This window comes from Aphis gossypii, chromosome X (genome assembly GCF_020184175.1).
Source record: "Aphis gossypii isolate Hap1 chromosome X, ASM2018417v2, whole genome shotgun sequence".
Taxonomy (NCBI): Eukaryota; Metazoa; Arthropoda; class Insecta; order Hemiptera; family Aphididae; genus Aphis; species Aphis gossypii.
The window spans coordinates 60395901-60413159 of record NC_065533.1 but is presented as its reverse complement, the minus strand read 5'-3'; the positions used below and the strand labels follow the sequence as shown (position 1 = coordinate 60413159).

The 17259-nt window shown below is 27.3% G+C and overlaps 1 long non-coding RNA gene across 1 annotated transcript; it reads right to left on the bottom strand.

The window, feature by feature from the left end:
• Window positions 1-3807: 3807 nt before the first annotated feature.
• On the bottom strand, window positions 3808-9356 carry LOC126551700 (uncharacterized). The gene is made up of 3 exons (XR_007605628.1): window positions 9024-9356; window positions 4114-4775; window positions 3808-4048 (listed from the first exon to the last, which is right to left on the bottom strand). It is a non-coding gene; the product is annotated as an uncharacterized LOC126551700 (long non-coding RNA).
• Between the last annotated feature and the right edge of the window lie 7903 nt (window positions 9357-17259).

Sequence of the window (17259 nt, the reverse complement as noted above, 5' to 3'; positions counted from 1 at the left end):
CAGCTTTTATCTAACATTTAAACTAAATAAATAGCTAAGTAATATATTTATTGCAGCAGTGTCAGTGTAATATTTTGTTTTTGTGATTTTATTATTTATTGTTATACATTTATATGATAAATATATAATGCGGTGGATGAAATTATCATCCATCTTATCTATGAGATAAGCAGAGACTTCCTTAGCTGAGACTTTGCCGAACGAGTGAGTGATGCAATTGTTGGAATATTCCGGCACTGCACTAATTGTCAACCCATTTGACCCTGGCTTCCCCTAGTTCCCAACCGTGTGTTTGCCGCAAGTAATTTCATTAGAAAAGACATTTTTTTTTAATAAAATTTTTTTTAAAAAAAAAAACAGAGAATACCATGAAATTTGAAAAATGTACAAAAAGACGTATGAAATTTGAAAAATATGCACTTTTTTCAAAAATTGACAAGTATGCAAAAAAAATGCAATTTTTATTTTTAAATTTTAACTCGTCAATGTATAGATTTTATTTCTAACTTGGTCTATCTAAATCTATCTAAATCCACATTATCAATAGATTTTAATTTATTAGGAGTAGTGTTCATATTTTTATTTCTTTAATTTCTTTATACATTCTCCACGTTCCATCAGCTAAAATTTCAATTTTGTTAGTGCAGTATTTAAATAATGGACTTGAAACAACCTCTAAAAAGTAATTTTCTATTTGTATGTCATCATACAAGCAAGGCTTATTGAAAATTGGACACATCCTGGTTGGTTTCATCTCATTCATTAAAATAAATATACTAGCATCGAAACATTGAAGATGATCCGAATAGATAAATTTTGCAGGCATTTTCATTCTTATTCTACCCAATGAGCACACCAAAAAAAACCGGTGAGACGTTGTAGCTAAATCTGGACCAAAATTCGCTAACTTTTGAATTATGTGGTTTTTGTTTCTTCTGCCTCCTTCTACCTTAGTCTTGAAATTTCTTAATAAGCGTATTTGTGGTTAATTTTTTTACAAGAAACATCAAAAAACGTAATTTTTATCGTCTGGAATCCAATTAATAGGTAGGGCTCGGAGGTTGTAGAAGTAATATATTTTTCTGTATGCTCTCAAATTATAGAAAACCAAGCTAGAACGGATTTAATTGTAATGAATCAGTGATTGAGTGCAATGGCGGAATACTCCGACTATTGCCTCATAGATAAACTACTCAGAATATATAGCGAAAATATATTTTTTGCTACATAATATGCCTTGTAATGATATTATAAAGCGCAGCTTATTGCAAGATCAACAACAACAACTAAGTCAGATTATATCACTTATGAGTTAAATACAGAACCCTCAAAAAGGAATGTAATAACCACTACAATGTCATCAACAATTAATATATGCTGAGTAGTTAATCTATGGGGCAATAGTCAGAGTATTCCGGCAATGCACTGATTGTCAACCCTAACCTAACCTAACCTAGTTCCCGACAGTGTGTTTGCCGCAAGTAATTTCAATAGGAGAACGGCTTTCTAGCTTGGTTTTCTATAACTTCAGAACATACAGAAAAATATATTACTTCTACAACCTCCGAGCCCTACCTATTAATTGGATTCCAGACAATAAAAATTACGTTTTTTCAATGTTTCTGGTAAAAAAATTAACCACAAATACGCTTATTAAGAAACTCCAAGACTAAGGTAGAAGGATTGCAGAAGAAACAAAAAACATATAATTCAAAAGTTAGCAAATTTTGGTCCAGATGTAGCTACAACGTCTCATCGGTTTTCTTTGGTGTGCTCATTGGGTAGAATAAGAATGAAAATGCCTGTGAAATTTATTCATTTGGATCATCTCCAATGCTTCGATGCTAGTATTTTCATTTTAATAGATGAAAAAAAACCAACCTGGATGTATCCAATTTTCAATAAGCCTTGCTTATATGATGACATACAAATAGAAAATTACTTTTTAGAGGTTGTTTCAAGTCCATTATTTAAATACTGCACTAACGAAATTGAAATTTTAGCTGATGGAACGTGGAGGATGTATGAAGAAATTAAAGAAATAAAGAACATTAACACTAGGTACTCCTAATAAAGTAAACACTATCGATACTATGGAATTAGAGAAATTTAGATAGACCAAGCTAGAAATCCGTTTTATACATTGACGAGTTTAAATTTAAAAATCAAAATTGCATTTTTTTTTTTTTTGCATACTTATTCAATTTTAGAAAAAAGTGCATAATTTTCAATTTTCGTCTGTTTTTTTGCATATTTTTCGAATTTCGTGGAATTTCCCTGCTTTTTTAATATTTTCTTAAAAAACTGTTTTCTTCTAATGATATTGCTTGCGGCAAGCCGGAAAACACATTGTCGGGAACTAGGGGAAGCCTGGATCAAATGGGTTGACAATCAGTGCAATGCCAAAATACTCCGACTACCGCCTTCTAGTTTGTAAACAGTGCGAGGTTCGGTACAATGCCAGAATACTCCAACCATTGCATTACTCACTCGTCCGACAAAGTCTCTCAGCTAAGGAAGTCTCCGTTTACCTGCACTACGTAAGTCTTCCTGGGTTGGGTCTCACTACAATGCCGGTCCCGTGTTCTGTCACAGACTAGATCAAGTTGGTTAATTTTGTTTGTATTTTTAACATTTTTACATATTTTACAATTTTTTTTTGCATATTTTGCCCTTTTCAGCTCCTAAAACTACCAAGAGGTGCATACGAATTGGGTACCAAGTCAGGTAAACAAACATTTTTGAACGAATTGCGTCCCGGACGAATTTCATGTTACGTATTTGTTAGTTTTTTACTTGACATTTTTTTTAAAGTTATAAGTGGTTTCCCAATTTATTTTTAATTTTGATAATAATTTTTAATTAAAAAAAAATAATAATAATAAATTAAATATTGATTATTCACATAATATTATTGTATGAAAACTCATTTATAGTGGCTTGTATTTTTTCGATATTTTCAAAAAAATATTATGGACTATACTGATTTCCCTGTAATGATGGATTACAAGCGCGACACTGTATTATAAGATAACATAGTATATAGCATGGTTCAATATTTTCTCCGTATTCCGAAGTCATGAACAGAATAAAATTCAAACTTACAAAGTACCGCCAATGCTTGCGAACTTTTCATTCGAAATTTAACAAATTTTTGATTTTCCTCATCCAATCAAATACAAATATTTAGAAGTCTTGAAAAATATGAAACCGATACTATAATATTGATAAGAAGTATCTAGTCTAAAAAAACGTCGAAAACCGATAAGACATAGAATACTATTTATAGAATATAAATAAAATATGAAATTCGTTCAAAAAGATTTGTCTACCTGTTTTGGTACGCTATTCGTGTGCTCCCATTTCGAGGTCTAGTTAAATTAATTAAAAAGTATCAAAGATCTATATTAACTATGTTCTTTTATAACCGTTTTGAATTTTGATAAAATTTGTAAAAATCGGAAAAATGTACAAATTATTTTTCAAAAGATAATTTTAATAGAGTGGTTATTTATAATTTAAAAATAAAAACCGAAAATTTAAATAAATATTTTATGAGTAAGTATCACAACTTCAAATATTTACATTTGATAATTACCAGTAAAGTAATTGTTTCTTTTCAAACAATTGTTCACATCTTGTTGTATGTATCTATAAACATACCACTAAGAATCTAAATTTTTTTTGTTTTACGATATTTACAAAAAAATATTATTTAATGTATTTTAATAATAATATTACAATGTAATAGTATAATTAATGAAATATTTTTGAAAAAAATTAAATTAACCTATCGTAGTATTGAAAATAAATAACTTAAATACTGTGGATATCAAAATTAAACGTACATCCTATTTATACCCATAACTATCAATAAATTCTAATTTAACATGTCCATAATAGTGATTTAATTGAAATTTAATGTACACCAAAACGATTATCATTTACCTACTTTTTTTAATTTGATATTACATAATAAAGAATTACGATTCGTGGCTACGAGATGTGACACATTATTACATTAACCTTGAATGTTGCTTCTTCATACCTGAATAAAATAGATATTATGAATATAATAGTTAAAACAAAAAAATAATCATAAAATATTGCTACCTCTAGAAACGTTTTGTAATGTACATCTTGTCCGTGCCAGTTAGGAGAGTTGGCTTAATGACTTCATAAAATGGTAGCCTTTTGAATTTGATTTGGGTTACAGTTTCGATAGATGGTGTGTACGAATTATTTCCACTGGCCGCTGTTCTTATTTCTATTACATATTGTGTTGGTTGTGTTACAATACGCATTTGTTGATAAATGCCAGCAGCTATTCTCTGTGGTGGGTTCTGTATTATGCCTCTTTTCATTTTGGGCATAAATTGAGGTAATCCAGCCCGTGCCATATGAATTGATTGTTGAGGATATTGTGGTGGTTGGTACATTCTTTATGGTGGGTTCTGTATTTGACCCATAGATTATATCATTTGTATTTGTTGTTGTTGGGTTTGTAATAAGCTGCAGTGCATCACAATATCATTACTAGGTATACCATGTTGCAAGGAACGATAAATTTCATATATTTTTGCTATATAATATCCTGAGTAATTAATGTTAGCTGGTTTAGTCCTTAACAATTCAATTGTTCGATCTTTTAATTCATATTTTAAGCCTCTTTATTTTGACCAAAAGCTCCCAATAGTGTTTGCAGATCATTAGACCCGAAACTACTTATCATGTTTCTATAACCTTCGCCAACGGAGTAATTATATTCATGGTCACTAAAAAAAAAAATTATATTTATAGTTGTAGGTAATAAACACATATTAAGAATAAATTCATCATCTTTAAAATATAATATATATATTATAATATGGGATGTTATATCTGTAACTTTTTTAGAATTGTAATAAATTAAAACTATGGTCCAGGTCGAATCAATTTGATTTCATTGAATACTAGATGTCTAGATAAGCACAAAAAAACTAACTGAAGTTAGTTAATGAGTAGCTCTTTTCTTCAAGTTTACTAGTATAACACAAATATAAATAAGATATAATTATTACTTTATTTAAAAAAAAAATGAATAATTATTACTAGGGCTAGGATAGTATATAGGATGTTGCATTTTTTTTTTTTAGGATTTACAGGACATAGCTTTTCGAGCACAAAATATGATTTGGTCATATATGAGTCCAAATATATAGTTTTTATTTTGCTTTTTTTTTGCATTTTTTGCACTTTTATGGATTTATGGTATTTTGTAGCATTTTTAGGTCATTTTTTCATTTTTACGGGCATTTTTATACTTTTTTGAAATCTAGGTAATATTTTTATACATTTTCATTTATAATGTTTTTGATAAAAGTTTTGAACTTGTAACAGAAATAATATCGTATTCAATATTTCAATAAAATTATAGAGATAATAAGTTAATACTCGCTATCGATAATAAAAACACGTATATTTTACAACAATAATCTTCGATACCGCGAGTTTTTGATAATATTATAATTTAAATAATTTTGTACTGAAATATTAATTAATAATTAATAATTATAGGGCATTTTATATTATATTATATTATATTAAATAATATATTATGAATTGTTTATGAATCTACACACTGCAATAGCATTAGTTCTAGATTAGACAGTGAATCCTAGTTAGTTTCAGAAAGCTCAAGTGCAAACTAAAGAGAAGAATGTAAGATTTATTTAATTTAAATAATAATTATTTGAAATCCATGAATATATTACGAATAATGTTCAAACCATTAATTTCATTTATTGTTCATAATATTAGAATTATATTTATATTTTGTTTGCATAAATGATTTATAACCAACTAAATAATTTTCATAATTTCTGTGTAGCTTAATATAGAAGATATATTAAATAAATTGGGAAAAGAAAGTATGGTTGTAGAATTTTATTCTAAAACTCTAAATTAAATTAACAGTTTCTCAAGACTGTTACTGATACTGTTATGGAATACCTTCTTTAAAATAAAATCCACGCAAGTCCAAAACTTTTTGAAAGTATAGCTTTTAATATATAGTTGGTTAGTTTAAAACAGAAGTGAAGGTTTGTATATAAAATTAACTATGAAGTATCCATTATTTAAAATGATTATTTTTTATTATTATTATATAATATACTTTTAAGAACTTTTTTTTATATTATAATTAATTATGTAAAATTATCATTTATATAATCATGTACAAGATTTTATTTGTTTATTAGGACACTTTTTTTTTATTCTTATCTTTATTAAACATAAATATTTTTTATTGTATGTGGGTAACTATATTTAATAATATAATATAATTTGTAATGAACTTTTCTTGGTATGTTTCATCAAAAATATTATGATTTTAAAAATACCTATTAATATTGAAATGTTTACATTATAATTAAATTTGAAAATGAATAAAAAATAATAATTTAAATGTAAAAGTTGTTGTTTTTAGTACCAATAGGTAGGTACTGATTTTATTACGATTTATGTTTGTATTTATTATATGATTTATTTTATTTAATGATACGATTTCTTAAATCCGTGAAAAGTCTTCATTAATTTGAAGGAAAATTTACTTTTTTCTAGTAAATTCGATTTTTAGTTTGATGATACTAAGTTTTTTATTTTAAAGGTGGGGGTAGTATTGGTCTTATTACAATAAATTAATATTTGTTTTCTAACCTTGGCGTTATGGAAAAAAAAAATTGCTATTATAATGTATATACATATATAGTTTTGTTAATTGTTATACTTATATATACGACGTATTATTAAATTAGAGCACAACTCAGTACATTTTTAGTGCATTTATAACCGTGAAAGTCAAATTACACTTATTACCTAAAAGGAAATGGTCGAACTGCACTCGGGCTCAAAAAAATTATTGCCACAAAATTATCATCCATTCGAAGGGGTTAAACGTTTAGAAAACAATCATTTCCTTTCCCACTTACAGGCCTAGGATTTAGGACTGACAATGATTTTAATCAATGTTTCTTTTATGTAGAATATGATATGTAGATTCCATTAGTCGCAATCATAGTATTGTAAAATACAAAATTTGCGACTGATTACAAATCTAAAAAATTAATTGGAAAATGATAATTTAACACAATTAAAAATAGATACTTATATTTAGATGCTGAATGAAAAAGACATTAACTTTTATGCTCAAAGCGAATTACTAAGCTAAAATTTTTAATTGATATTTGTTATTAGTTTATAACTACAAAAAAGTGATCGAAATGAAAAAAAAATGTAATAATGACAATAATTATAATATTTGACGATTTAAAAAAAAAAATTCAATTTAAAAAATATTTTTATAATATAATATTAACATGATGTATCTAAAACAATCATTTATAACCACGCCAATGATTAAAATCATTGTGAGTTCTAAACATTTTATCCCATAAAATTCACAATATTTTTGCGGGAATACTTTTTTCTACTCAAGTGCAATTCAACTAATGGTCGGTGATAGAACCGAAAATTAAAAATAAATATTCGATTCTGTTCGAATAACTTTAGGTTAGTAGCTTATCAGAGTTGAAGGAAAATCTTTATCCAATATGATACATATTAATATTATTTCCTAATTATTTGTATAGATGCAACTAGCAAGTTCAAATTAAAAAATGCATGTGATGACGATATTGCTCTAATAATTGGAAAATGGTTGACCACATCAAAATCCAGAATTGAAAAAAAAAATAAGATTAAAACAATTTTTATGCAAAAATTATTATTATAACAAATATTATGTAGAAGTCATAAAATAAACAATTATAACCCATTCAAATCTTAAATAAAAGATAATTAATTCTATTATAAAATGCACTAAGATACTTATTTATTATAGTCTAATAGTGTACGGTTGTACGAATACATGTCAATTAAGCTTATAACTCACAAATAGTATACTAATTAAATTAGCTAAATAATATATTTTAATTATTAAGTATTTGTTGCATAAAAATACACAAATAATAATATATCGTTGGTTTAACAGGTTGTGACATAGAAACCACAGTTCCAGCAGATCATTATGATCATGCATACAGCATATATAACACATAACTAATACAAGCATGCAGCCACCCGCAATGTTTATAATATATTTTTTTTCCATTTATACACGTGTAACAGAAGGAATTGACTTTTGGAATAACTTTTAATCTAATTAATTTTTTTATTTTTTTTATTTATCATTATGAAACTTTATTGCGCGACGTGTACCTATAATTTATTAATTGTTATTTTTATTTTTTAGTGAAAATAAACATTTAAAATTTGATTTTTTCAATGAATTTGAATAGGTAGCGAATTTGTGAATCTGATTATAAAGAAGAACCATTTTGATGGTAAAAATATTTACATAAGTCAAATCGATTGTGTGTTAGAATTTTTTTAAATATCAATATTTTTTTTATTATATTAATTTGAAACTTAATAACTTTTTTAAAAATATGATTTATGGGAATTTTCTGAGTATATTTCTTAAATTATTTGCTAATCATATAATATTAAAAATTTTTGTTATAAGTTTAAATTGGCATAATTTTTTTTTTTTTTAGTCAGTTATTTTTGTTCCACCTTGCAATGTATACCACTACAGCATTATTATGCTACTAATATATATATATATATATATATATATCAATTATTGAACTATATAATTACAATATAGTTATATATTTGACATTCATCAGATATCATAATAATGTATTACAGTAATACAATAATTTATTATAATTTTGTTATTCATAAGATATTTGATTATTAATATTTATGATATTATAATACTTCTCGGTTCATAAGAAATCTATATGATATTAATTAAATATTAAAAAACACAGCAGAGCCTTTATTGAGATATAATTATGATATTCAAAATATTGTATACCTACTATAATATATACATTATATAGACTTCTAAGCGTTATTTCTTTTGATTTATATTCTAATGTAATAGTTAATAACAAATAAATAATAATGTAAATTACCAATTTCCGTAGAATCTAAGGCTTGAGTGTGACTGAATGAAAAAAACGCCCAAGTCAACCACGAATGAGGAGAATTGAACACCGATGAACGCCTGCACACAATAAACGTACTGATCTGACTGCTAGCCGTTAATACAGTTTAACATGGGCTTGCATTGGAGACTGAGTAACTCTAGCGCCCGACGCATATAGCGGGAGTCTGAGCAAATCTAGCGCTCCACGCATATAGCGGGAGACTGCGTAGTGTTTTGTGCCGACTGCAGCTGGTCCGGGTAAGAGAAGAATTCAAATATTTTAATACAACTATCGATACCCGTCGCCCAACAAAGTAGTAATATATATTTTTTTTCTTTGTACATTAGGTACAAAAATGTGTTCTTTTATTTAGGTGGGTATAATAAAATGGCAAGGACCCGTCGCCGCCGCTAGTCCAAACTGATGTGTATGAAATGCGCATCGTCCGTTTATGTGTGTGTGTATATTATGTGTTTGTATACGAGAAGGCCAGTGGGGAGGACAGTGCTCGGGAATCGAACTAAATCGTCTTGTTTATCCACTGGGACCATTCGACTAAAATAATATTATGATTTTTATATTTATGAAATATATACTATATACGTACATACTATGCATTGATTATATATTTAAACATATTCATTAATAGAATATCGTAATTAAATCTAATGTTTTAAATGTGAAATAAAAAACGGGCACGTCTATTTATTGTTATTTGTGATTCATGAAATTCTAAGCTACTTAAAAATAAATTCTACGAACTATACATTTTTTGAAATGTGTAACATATTATTTTATAACGGTGCATATTATATTTAATTTTTATATCATGGCCACTTTCATCATAATTAGCGTATGTTATTACTTATGTCCTGTTGATTTTGTCCTAAATGATAACATGTATAATCATAACACCTTTGGACTTTGGTGATTAAATTATATCGTCTTTTTATAACGCTTCAGTAGATTGCCACTACTTGGCTAGAATACGAGTGTTATAAATTATTATAATGATGTGTGACTATACAATGTATATGCGTGTTTACGAATACTTATATTTTTTGTTCCGGTGATCTTGACAAAAATAAATAAGTAATGACAATAAAACATCCGTAGCATAATTACGTAATTTCGAAAAAAAATAAAAAGAGAAACTCAGTGTACAACAACGTTTTTATTGTCAAAATTATTTACGCGATTGCGCATCAACCGCGCTACCTAAACTCTACGAATTTACACCCCCGCTGCCCACATCACTGTCATACACCGGTGGTTTTGTTATCTTTTCGAAGATGATGGCAGATATTTATTACTTAGCATGTACCAGTTAGGGGTAAGGTTGCACACACCAGTACACCAACGCATAAACAAATATGCGCGCACACTCACGTGCGTTGAACGCATACAATAATATAAAACGTACAAATTTGTTTTGAACACCAAATAATATTCTGACTGTATAATATAATCGTTGATGGGTCTACAGCGTTAGATTACCAGAACGTTAAGTATATTCTATCTGTTTATTTCCGAGCCCTTCTTTCGGTGATTTTTGCCGAGCTGATAGGGAGACATAATATATAGTAGGTACGTTATTCGGTTTCGGTGCACCGTTGCGTGATTGTCTCGACAACCCCTCTCCGCACCCCATTTTTCTCTGCAGCACTCGCCTGGTCACCGATAGGAATACTTCTTGGAACGGTGTGATTTTGACAATGTTGCCTGCGTTTTGAATGGCAACGGTGCAGACGATGAGCCACAAAGACGAAAACCGCTTTGCAAACCCCATTTATACCCTGCTTATAATTTACTGACATCAAAGGTTGCCTGCTCTTGTATATAATATTATTATTTAATATACGTGTATCCTGATATAAAAAACACGCACTGCGTGACCGTAATATTCTCGTAATAAGTATAACTGAAACTTTAGTAACAAAAATCATACAAATAAATCATTATATCATTATGCACTTATCGTGACACATCTTCACACTAAAAATATAGTTATATTATATTCATACATGAATTAATAATAATTTAATTAACACTAGGTATGCAGTATAATTATGAATCTTATATAAGAACAGCTTAATGTTTTAAAATGAAAAATATAATCTAGTATTTTGTAATATAATATTTTTATTTAAATGATTTTTCTTAGTAGGTAAGTATGTTATTTTATAAATAACTCGAATAATTGTCATAACTCGTGTGCATAAATAAATACATTATTCACAATCATTATTAATTATAATATGATTGACAACAAAAACAGTTTTACTGAAATACCGAAATGCCTTACATAATTATATATGATGACTGACGAGTCTCTGATGAGACACAACATATCACAATACACAAGGACTTTTATGCACTAAAAATTATTAAGTTTTTGATTTAAATATTTTACTTATTATATAATATTTTCATTTTAACTGTTTAAGTTTAGTCGATTTTCTAATCTTATCATATCATTTTCTCATTAGGTACCTATTTTTTTGGCACTTTCTGTGCTCTAATTATATTTTTTAATGTTTTAACATTTTATTAAATTTTAGCTTGAAAATTTAATAGAGCTTCTGGTGATAAATTCTTATAATATTTTATAAGAAATATTGAGTAACCAAAGTTATTGTTCGTCGGCCGGATGAATTTACTCGATGCATGTTGCATATTGTGTAGATATTTGCAGGTGTGCATTCTACACTGTTCATATGCATTCAATATGTGTTATTGTACACTTATTTATATTGAACATCTGCAGTACAGATGTATAATAGCAGTATTGTTCACTGTCAAAGGAGAATCGGTCCCTTTTCATAAAATGTAGTGATGTGGTGAGAAAATGTGTCCAGGTGGCCTACCCTCGGTTCATTATTATATAATATTTTAATATGATACTAATGCGTTCGTTCCCCATAATACATATTATTATAGTATTATACGTATTTTCTTTGCCCGCCATAAAAAGTCTTTTAGTAGAATATAGTTAGTAAAATATTTTAATTTTACTCGATAGATAACCAAAAAAATAATATTTTCTATTTACTTTAAAAATATGTATCAATTAGTATTATAATTTTCATGAATAAACATTTGCAATCTATAACTAGGGAGAAAAACAAAACTACCTATGTATAATTTGGATAACTAAATCTCACGCATATAAATAATGGTTCAATAAAAATTGACCTTTGACAATGATGATTATGTCAATCACTAATCAAATAATATTGTTTAAAATGTTTAAATATTTAAGTATTTGACGTTAACTGTTTGAGGACTATTTCTATCAACCACAATTCATAGATAAGAACGAATGAACAAACAAAAATGAGATTATCTTTTACTTCATTATTTTACATTTAAACGTAATTTCATCGGATATCGTAGTTTTAATATCGTATTTAATAAATTATAAACATTTATATATATAATATAATCACTTAATAATTGGAGACAAATTAAAAATATTATTTACACAAGTTTTCGTGCGATGCATGGATAACAATTCGTCGCCGCCACGACGGCACCTTAACCGTAGGTATGCCACCGACTGGCGCACACGCACACACACACACACACACACAAGACATCGATATTTATTTTTATGTTATTATTTCTGTTTTAATTATCTGTGAATTATATAATATGTAGATTATAAGCAAGTTATCGCCACCGCCGCGTCGGCTGCGCGGGTATCATCTTAATACAGCCGCGGCAATTTTTGTCTTTCTCCGTCCGTCGTGTGAGATAGTCCCCCTAAAATATTAACACACCAAGTAAAATCGTATTTTTTTTATATTAATTTGTGATTCTCGCTGGCGCTAATCGCCACTTTCACACATTCCTTAGAATATAAACGACTATAACATATGAAAAAAATATTTGTTTTACGGATAAGAAAATGCAATAAGCTAAATATATCAACATGCTAATTAAAAGTCATTTCAAACTGTACATTATTTTACGATAATAGTACCTATTATGTCTCTATGAACGTAACATAAAATGACCGACAGCGATGTACTGCAATTATACATGGGAGTTGAATTTTTTTAACAAATGACTTTGCTATATTAATTTTTAAAAAAGAAATTTTATAAATGAAATCGCGTTAAGTGGTAAAGATATTTTTTCCCTTATAATCAACAAAATAAACTTACTATTATATTTTATTTCATACATCTAACCACACCTACATAATATTATATTATCGATTTTCCTTCCGGGTTATGCAGGAATTTAATAACCTATTGATCTCTCACTCGATAACGTTTCATTTCCATTCAAACCATATAAAATAAAGTACAACAAGAAGACAACAATATTATCACAAGGTCTACTAGACCATAATTTATAATCTTCGACTGAAATAGCCATTTCTAAAGATTATAATATATATATCTTTCCCGACTATTTAACGTTACATAATACATATACCGAATGCAACTCAAACCTTCGTCAAGATTTAAAATGACATTTTTTAAAAATATATTATATCATTGAGTGCACGAAAACTATTATAAGGGTATATAATAATAATAAAAACTCTACAGTATGGGAAATAACAGTCGTTAAATATTATAATATATTCGTATTATACCGAAATGTTATAAACTACTAACATACTGCGTTCGCACGAAAAACGAGAACAAAACAAGTATTATTGTGTCAGAATCTAAACAACAACTTCTTTTAGAGTCTTCTACAGAATACTGTGTTCGCAGCAGGACCCCACAACCTCTGTCTTTTGTACTAACAGCTGCAATATTCTACCACCATCGTCACCGGCAAATGGTCTTTACCGATTGTGTATTCCAAACTCGTTGAAAATAATCGGATACGTTTTGCCCATAAATATATATATTCAAAAACATATGGATAGTTAAATATTCAACAATTTTTGAAACCTTTAGTGATAAAATATTATTCTATGATCACTTCAATATTGCATTATGTATATATAGAAATCCATTCTTGGTAATAATATTGTCTTTTTAAAACTATTACCTAGTAAATTATTTAAATTTTCAATAGTTAGCTTTTAAAGTCACCGGTCGTCGAGATACTAGATCGGTGATTATCAATCGTTGATTCGCGACTTAAGTATGATAGTATAATATATTGTAAATTGTTATACGATGACCTAAAAAACAGGATCTGCATTGAAGAAATCTTTTAAATTATGACTTTTAAATTACAATTCATAATGCACACATTTCATAGTTGAAACTAATAGAAATTTCATTGTAAAGTACGAAACGTCTAGAAATTACTATTTTAAACGAGATAAGTTAGCATTTTAGCTAAAATCATTAATCGCTAATGTTCGTTAATTAGAATGTATACATCCATTCTATATCTTCGAGATATAAAAAAATACATAGAAATAGAGCTATGAATTATTTAAGTTTTATTGCAAAACACAAAATTATTTTAAAATAACTGTTATGCTATAGCGAGTAAAATATTTGGAACAACAATATCAATAATATGTCAATATCAAATATCACGCATTCGGTCGACGTCGTGGTATTTTTATACTTAATTACGGACTGAAATGTACAATTATCTAAAAAATTATCTGGCATTATTTTCAATCGATTTATTCTATTTACTAAACATCTATATGAATACCAATTTTTATTAAGTATCCGATTACTGACCAATTTAAAATAAACTGTCTTATATTTTCCGCTATTACTAATGACAATTATTATAATATGACTGCCATGTTTTTTTGTTTATAAATTTCATACTATTTTAGTATTTTATACTATTTTTTTATAGCTACGCCGCACAGTGCAGTACCTACAATATAAATTATTAACGCGCGCAACATCAAATGTCACAACGCGTGGATGGAACATTTCACCTATTTAAGCTACAAAAATATATAAATATACCTATTTGTTGTAAATTTTGTCAGCAATATTTTTTTGTACAGGTATTTTTGTGATATTATCAATATTTTTAAATATAATTTAAAAACACTAAAAAATTGCACATCAAATTCAAGATGGCGGACATTATTCCGGACCTTGGAGTGATTATGCTATACCGACTATCGAGTAAAATATTTGTCACAACAATATCAATAATATGTCAATATCAAATATCACGCATTCGGTCAACGTCGTGGTATTCTTATACTTAATTACGTACTGAAATGTACAATTATCTAATCGAATCATATGCGCACACATAATTATTAAGTATATTGGTCAAGTGTTCGTATTTAAATCTATTTATTTCCATATCATAGACAATAATATCATCATGACATTAGGAAGTAGAAGTTATAATTTAACAAGATCATATTGTGTCGGTTAACGAGTTAGTGTTAGTCATCATTCACTATCCTGCCTTTCCGTCGCGTTCGATCCTAATCGTCATTATTATGAACATTATAATGTTTATAAATATTATGTACAATATTGACCACATTTTCGGCATTCCATTCCTAATCAAAATGCAACTTCATTTTATTACGACGACTGTTTATACGCTTGAGCGTGACTAAAATTTAAATGTTTTCATAATATACAAGTACCAGCATTAAACTAAAAATATGTTATTTTCAATATAGGTAGGTTATGAGTGAATAATTAAGGATTTCGCTGAGGCCTTTTGTAAGTCAATTACCTACCGGCTAAGCCCACAGTATCAACCACCTTAAATATACCTACTCTCTATGAACGACACTGTTATACTTCTAGATTAAATAATTAGGTAGTAACCAATTAAATATGACAGTTAATAGCTAAAGTGTTATAAAATATATTGCACATGTTGAACATTGTTAAAATGTGTTATACATTCAATATTCATACAATTATAAGTTACTGTAATATTGTATCTATATACTTATTACAAAATTGAAAATAGTACCTATAATAATATGTCCATATAAATTTATCAATATATCGCATTTGAATAACGACCTGAAGTTGTGTAGTATATGTATATTGGAATTATTAAGAACCCAGATAATAGCTAAGCATAAAAAATATTATATTTTTCTTTCATTAGTCGTTGCAGGATATATAGATTTTATAGAATTCAACGTCATGGTAATAAATATCTATACTAAGTATCTACAATTTTCATAATCATTTATACTAAATACATAATCGTTTTTTGTTAATTTTAAGTAATTAATCAAAATCAATACAACTATGTACCTATTCGTAACTATAATTAATTTTTACTCGCACATATTAAAACAAAAAAATTAGACACCTAAGTTGTTTGAATACATTTTAAGTTGTTTAGGTAAATTTATTTAAAGATATAATGTACATAACGATTCGTATGCATATGAAAAATATTCAAACACCACCTGTAACATAATATAAAAATGTGAGTGACAGTGGTTAAATTGTTAATATAATTTCAAAAAAAAAAAAAAAAATAGAAAGCTGAGTAAAAGTTGATTCATTCTTGATATTCAATGAGAACAATATAGGTTTTTTTTTATTAAGATAAGAGATTTAAATTTATTAGTTTTATTTCGAAAATGATTTAAGCCGAAAGCTATTAAATGTGTTCAGTGTTCAACTGATTTCTAAAACATACAAACGATTCATATACAATTTGAAGATTAGTAAAAATAGAAAATAATATGATATGTTTAATAATAAATAGAAAAAAGTGTTGCAAAGGATATAATAATAAGTCTAGGATAATAATTTATTATTAAACCTATTCTTTGTTCCAAATAAAAAATATATACCTAGTATTTTATAATATATAGTTTAAACTATAGTTTTAAGTTTGTAGGTTAACGCTTTTTGGATTATTTAAATAGCTTATTAAGTATTATAGCTAAACATATTAAAACTACTCATGATAAATATAGTATTCAAAAACTAAAATATTAAAATATGTAATACTATGAGTAGGCATATTACGAAATTTAAATGTGCGTGTATAATGTACCTATATAAGTTGATAAAAAATATTCCATCATGTTCAGCATGTTCTATAGATCTAAGAATATGGCCAGTTATAAAAGAAATTCAATCATAAGTATTAAATTCTAATGAGCTCAAAATACTTAAAAACGTAGTTTTGTTTAAAACCGATAAAAAATGTCGATTACGTATAGCAAGATAATATATTCTAATATGTAAGTATACTATTATAATATACATAGACGCCTATGTATGTGTGATGCACATGTCAATAATTAACCATTCGGTATATGCAGTAC